General features: G+C 35.8%; 1 protein-coding gene across 1 annotated transcript in view; it reads right to left on the bottom strand.

Moving 5' to 3' along the window:
• Nucleotides 1-6,123: 6,123 nt before the first annotated feature.
• Hacl (2-hydroxyacyl-CoA lyase) overlaps nucleotide 6,124 on the bottom strand; it is a 133,885-nt gene continuing 133,884 nt past the window's right edge. The window contains exon 10 of the mRNA XM_089108440.1: nucleotide 6,124. This exon is cut by the window's right edge and continues 236 nt beyond it. The gene's annotated coding sequence lies outside the window, so the exon portion shown is untranslated.

Genomic DNA, 6,124 nt, shown 5'->3' with positions numbered 1-6,124 from the left:
TTCGCTCCCTTGTCAATACCTCGCTCTTTACGCTAAAGTTCTAATTTTGTTTGCATCACAAACCTCTGAATCACAAAGGCCGGTTAATTAGAATAGTTAGTTCTTTTAAAAGTACTAAAAAAAGCTTTAGCGTAAAGAGCGAGGCATTGACTAGGGGGCGAACCCCCTCATATACGTAATAATTCCTGTTCGTTTTAAGTTTTAATGTTGATTCTTACTTTCAGTTGAAAAAAACTTGTTTTTATTTAATTTCTGATCGTTTTTTCAATAATGCTGGAAAATCTGGCGCCCCCTTCATAAAAATGTCCCTTCCCCCAAGGAAATATCCTGCATGGAAGGATCTTCCCCCTTAACCCCTACTCTGACCCCGAACCCCAACTAGAAAAAAATTCCTCCTGAAAACGCCTGTATACTTTCCAAGAACTAATACTATAAGTAAACAATGGGCCAAGTTCATAACTTCCAGCCCTTCCCTCGGGAACTGTGGGGGATTAAGTCATCCTCACAGACATACTAATGAGATTTTCAACTATGCTGAACAATATGGCTATCTCAAAATTTTTACTGGGTGACTTCGGGAAAAAAAGAGCGTGGGAGGGGGCCAAGTTGCCCCCCCCCCATTTTTTTAGTCACTTAAAAAGAGCACTAGAAATTTTAATTTCCGTTCGAATGAGCCCTCTGACGATATTCTAGGACTGCTGGATCGATACGATCACCCCTGGGAAAATAAAAAAAAAATAATAAAAATAAATAAATAAAAAATAAACACACATCTGTGATCTTTCTTCTGGCAAAAAATACAAAATTCCACATTTTTGCAGATAGGAGCTTGAAACCTCTTTAGTAGGGTTCACTGATACGCTGAATCTGATGGTGTGATTTTCATTCAAGTTCTATGACTAATGGTAACCGAAACTCTAGAAAACGGAATTTTGATACCAATAGATACATCAAAAGAATCAGATTTTAATGCTGATTTCAAATATATAAATTTCATCAAGTTTAGTCATACCCATCAAAAGTTACGCGCCTGAGAAAATTTGGCTGATTTTCGAAAAAAGGGGGAAAGACCCCCTAAAAGTCATAGAACCTTAATGAAAATTATACCATCATATTCAGCGTATAATTAAACTTAAACAAATAAAATTAAAGAAGTTTCGAGAAAGCTCTTTAACCAAATAAAAGTAAAATCAATATTCAAATTTTGTTTTAATTATTCATATACGGTAAGCTAAAATCAAAAACTGCATAAATTTAAAAACATTCAAAAATTAAATAAAAAAACAAAGTTTTTTTAAAATGAAAGTAAGGAGCGACATTAAAACTTAAAACAAAAAAAATTATTCCGTATATGAAAGGGGCTGTCCCCTCCTCAACGCCTCGCTCTTTACGCGAAAGTTTGAATTTCTCACAAATCTAATTTTTTAAACAAAAAAAACTTTAGCGTAAAGAGCGAGTCGTTGAGGAGGGGACACCCCCTTTCATATACGGAATAATTTCTGTTCGTTTTAAGTTTTAACGTCGTTCCTTACTTTCATTTAAAAAAACTTGTTTTTTTAAATTTAATTTTTAGCGTTAGAGACTAGTAGTCGGAAACACTTTTCAGTAGCTCTCTGGATTCACTTTTCAGGTCCATCTTACGGTAGCTCACTAATATTGGTCTGACAGCTTCCCACTTGCTGTAAATACTCGGTTACCTCGCAAGCTTCACCTTAAAACTTTTCCTCTTTAAGCCAAATGAATCTCGATAGGCTCTCCAGTTGGTCGCTCTAAGTTTGTTAAGCGTTATCGATTTCAGTTGGCCTTACTTCACCTCCAGTGCATCATCTAAAGATAAACATTGTGCTACTATCTCGGCCAACTCCACAGAGGAGGGGGGTAGAAGGGTTGCATTAGCCCCCTCCCTTAGATTTTGACAAATACCTTTTTGGGGGTATATTAATTTAAAAACGCCCATTTTGTTATTTTCATTGAAGAAGTAAAAACATACTCCTCTATATTTTGGAAAATACACCCACCCCACCCCCTACATCCCGTCAATTGACGAATGACGAAAGTGACCTCCAAAATTAACCAGTCTGTAATCTTTACTATTTGCATAGTTCATGGTATTTCACATCATCTGAATTTAGTTCCTTGTCCGAAAGTTCAAATTTACTGTTTTAAATTTATACTATGCATAACGATGACACGGCGAAGGGCCGGTCGAGTCTGTTCGTTTTTCCACTGCTGTCTCACGCATTTAATACTAGAAGCCACTTTAAACACCATCTTCTAATGACGTCCATACATCAAATATTAATAAAGTGATCGCTCTAAGTAAATCAACATCTTCTTTTCTCTTTGTTTTACTAACAGTATCAAGGGAACTTGAATAAAACATTTTTTGCCCCCAAGACCCATCTTTAGCCTATTCATACTTAAAAACTACCATTTTCTAAGATATTAATCAAAAAACTTTTTGCACAAAATAAGTTTTTCAAAAAAAGAGTAAAGAATTCCATTAAATAGTCTACCAAGCATAAAACTGCCACAAATCAGTATCAATAAATAAATCAAGCCCAGGACAAACAGAAATTAAAATAAATAATAGAGTCAAATTCAAGACGAGCAGAAGTTAATATGAGTATGGTTCTAAACCCCTGCTCTTTCTAAAAGCCAGAATATAATTTTTACTTTACTGAAAAAGATTCGTTTAAATGTTTTCATTTTTATAACTTTCAGAACAGAAAATTAATTAAGATTTTAAGGAATAAATATCAGCGTATGCATATTAAACTGACAATGCACATTTGTTTCCAGTAAATTCGTTTGAATTTTTTCAGTAAAGTACAAATCACAGTACAAATTTCAGTAAAGTACAAATGTTCTGGGTTTTAGAAAGCATAAGGTTTTAGAACCCTACTCATATTCAAATGTACATTGTCAGTTTAATATACATATGCTGATATTTATTCCTTAAAATATTAATTAATTTTTGATTTCTTAAAGTTGTAAAAGTGAAAACATTAAAAAGATTTTTTTTCAGTAAAGTGCAAATTATATTCTGGGTTTTAGAAAGCATAAGGTTTAGATCCCTACACAGATTAATTTTTCCTTGTTTTGAGTTTGACTTGTTTTAATTTCTGTTTGTTTTGGGTTTCGTTTATTTATTGTTACTGATTTGTGGTAGGCCTAGTTGTATGCTTGATAGATTATTTAATTCTATTTTTGTTCATTTTTGGTTTAAAGGAGTTCTTTACTTTTTTTTGGAAAAACTTATTTTGTGAAAAAAAGTTTTTTTTTATTAACTTCTGTTCGTATTATATTGACATTAAACAAAAAAAAACAAGTTTTTTCAACTGAAAGTAAGGAGCAACATTAAAACTTAAAACGAAAAGAAATTATTAAGTATATGAAGGGTTTCGCCCCCCCCCCAGTCAATACCTCGCTCTTTACGCTACAGTTCAAATTTTGTTCGAATCACAAACCCCTGAATCACAAAGGTCGTTTAATTAGAATAGATAGCTCTTTTGAAAGTACTAAAAACCACTTTAGCGTAAAGAGCGAGGTAATGACTAGGGGGCGAAACCTCTCATAAACGTAATAATTTCTGTTCGTTTTAAGTTTTGTATATGCCACCAGGGCATAACTTTCTATATGCCACCAGGGCATAACTTACAACTTTTGCCCTGAGGGCTGTGGGGGGGGGGGGTGTCTTCCTCAAAGATCTAATTTCCAGAACTTTCAACTACGTTGAACAAAATGGGTATCTCAAAATTTTGGTTGGATTTTTTTGGGGAAAAGATGCACGTGAGAAGGGGGTTAGTTGCCCTCCAATCGCTTTCGACTATTAAAAAGGGCACTAGCCCTTTGAATTTCCAATCGAATGAGCCGTTTTTCAAGTTTCTACGATAAAGCTTTCAATAAAAAAAACCTTATATGCCCCTAAGGTATAACTTACAACCTTAAAACTGAGGGCTCTGGAGGAGTGTCATCCTCAAAGACCTAATTTTCAGAACTTTCAAGTACGTTGGCTATCTGAAAATTTTGATTGGATGTATTTGGGGAAATGGTGGTGCGTGAGGGGGGGGGGTTAGTTAGCCTCCAATCACTTTTGACTATAAAAAAGGGCACTAGCCCTCTCAATTTACAATTGAATGAGCCCCTTTTGAAGTTTCTACAACAACACTATCTATAAAAACCTTATATGCCCCAGGCCATAACTTACAACCTTTGCCCTGGGGTCCTTGGGGGGGAGGGGGTTGTCACCCTCAAATACGTAATTTCCAGAACTTTTAAATACATAGTTTCCAGAACTTAGCTAAACTACGTTGAACAAACTGGCTATCTCAAAACTTTGACTGAATGTGCTTAGGAAAATGGTGGGCGTGAGAAGGGGGTTAGTTGCTCTCAATTCACTTTCGACTAGTAAAGGGGCACTAGCCCTTTAAATTTCCAATCATATCAGCCCTTTTTGAAGTTTCTACGACAAAACGTTCTATAAAAACCTTATATGGCCCCAGGGCATAACTTACAACCTTAGCCCCGAGGGTTGTGGGGGGTTTTCATCCTCAAAGATCTAATTTCCAGACCTTTCAACTACGTTGAACAAAATGAATATCTCAAAATTTTGATTGGATATGTTTGGGGAAATGGTGGACGTCAGAGGGGGGTTAGTTGCCCTTCAATTATTTTCGAGTATTAAAAAGGGCACTAGCCCTTTCAATTTCTAATCGAATGAGCCCTTTTTGAAGTTACTTCTATAAGAACCTTATGTGTCCCCAGGGCATAGCTTACAACCCTTGCCCAGAGGGCTATGGGGAGTTATCATCCTCAAAGACCTAATTTCCAGAATTTTTAACTACGTTGTAAAAAATGGCTATCTCAAAATTTTGATTGTATGTGTTTGGGAAAATTGTGCAGCTTAAGAGGGGGGTTAGTTACTCTCCAATTACTTTTGACTATTAAAAAGGACACTAGCCATTTAAATTTCCAATCGGATGAGCCATTTTTGAAGTTTCTACGACAACGCTTTCTATTTAAACCTTATATGCCCACAGGGCATAACTTACAACCCTTGCCCTGAGGGCTGTGGGAGGGTTTGTCATCCTTAAAGACCAAATGTCCAGAACTTTCAACTACGTTGAACAAAATGACTATCTCAAAATTCTGATTGGTTGTGTTTGGATAAATGGTGGGTGTGAGAGGGGGGTTAGTTGTCCTCCAGTCACTTTCGACTATTAAAAAGGGCACTAGCCATTTCAATTTACAATCGCATAAGCCCTTTTTGAAGTTTCTACGACAATACTTCCTATGAAAACCTCAAATGCCCCCAGGGCACAACTTACACCCCTTGCCCTGAGGGCTGTATTGGGGGTTGTCATCCTCAACGACCTAATTTCCAGAACTTTCAACTACGTTGAACGAAATGGCTATCTCAAAATTTTGATTGTATGTGTTTGGGGAAATGGTGGGCATGGAACGGGTCTTAGTTGCCTTCCAATCACTTTCGACAAAATCAAAATTAAAAAGGGCACTAGTTATTCCAATATCCAATCGAATGAGCCCTTTTCGAAGTTTCTACGACAACTCCTTCGATACGAAGTGCCTTGGTCTGAAAAAAAACAATACATTGTGCCAACATCGTTCTTTACTTAGGCAGCGCTATTGCACTGCCTATGATTTCCTTTTGGTTGTTTCAAAAGATGAACCTATTCGAACAGTACCACATTTTCATCGGTGTTGCCACACTCAACCGCGTAAACAAATAAGCAAGACTAGTTAAATTATACAGAACTTAACTCAGTAAAAATTCCAACATTACCAATCAAAGGAAAGCTACACTTTCTTAAGCTCTTTGGTGCCACATGTTTTTTGCTCCTTTTGCTGAATTTCACCCACATTTCTTTCTTTTTTTTTCTTTTTTTTCTTTTTTTTTTACTTGGCATCACCACCATCAAAGACTGTATAACTGGATGTGCAAGTATTTTTCATTAAAATTGAATCCCCGTAATTTTTTAAGGTTGTTGCATAAGTTTTTGTTTTTCGTGGTTAAGTAAGTTTCCCGTTTACCAATACAAACAATCAGATAAAATTTTCACTATCCTTGTTCTTTTAAAAAGAAGATTATGACTAAAAACAA

The sequence above is a fragment of the Artemia sp. Qi Xiang Cuo genome, chromosome 3 (assembly GCF_049724085.1).
Source record: "Artemia sp. Qi Xiang Cuo chromosome 3, ASM4972408v1, whole genome shotgun sequence".
Lineage (NCBI taxonomy): Eukaryota > Metazoa > Arthropoda > Branchiopoda > Anostraca > Artemiidae > Artemia > Artemia sp. Qi Xiang Cuo.
The sequence above is the reverse complement of the archived record's forward strand: the minus strand, read 5'-3'. Positions and strand labels throughout refer to the sequence as shown.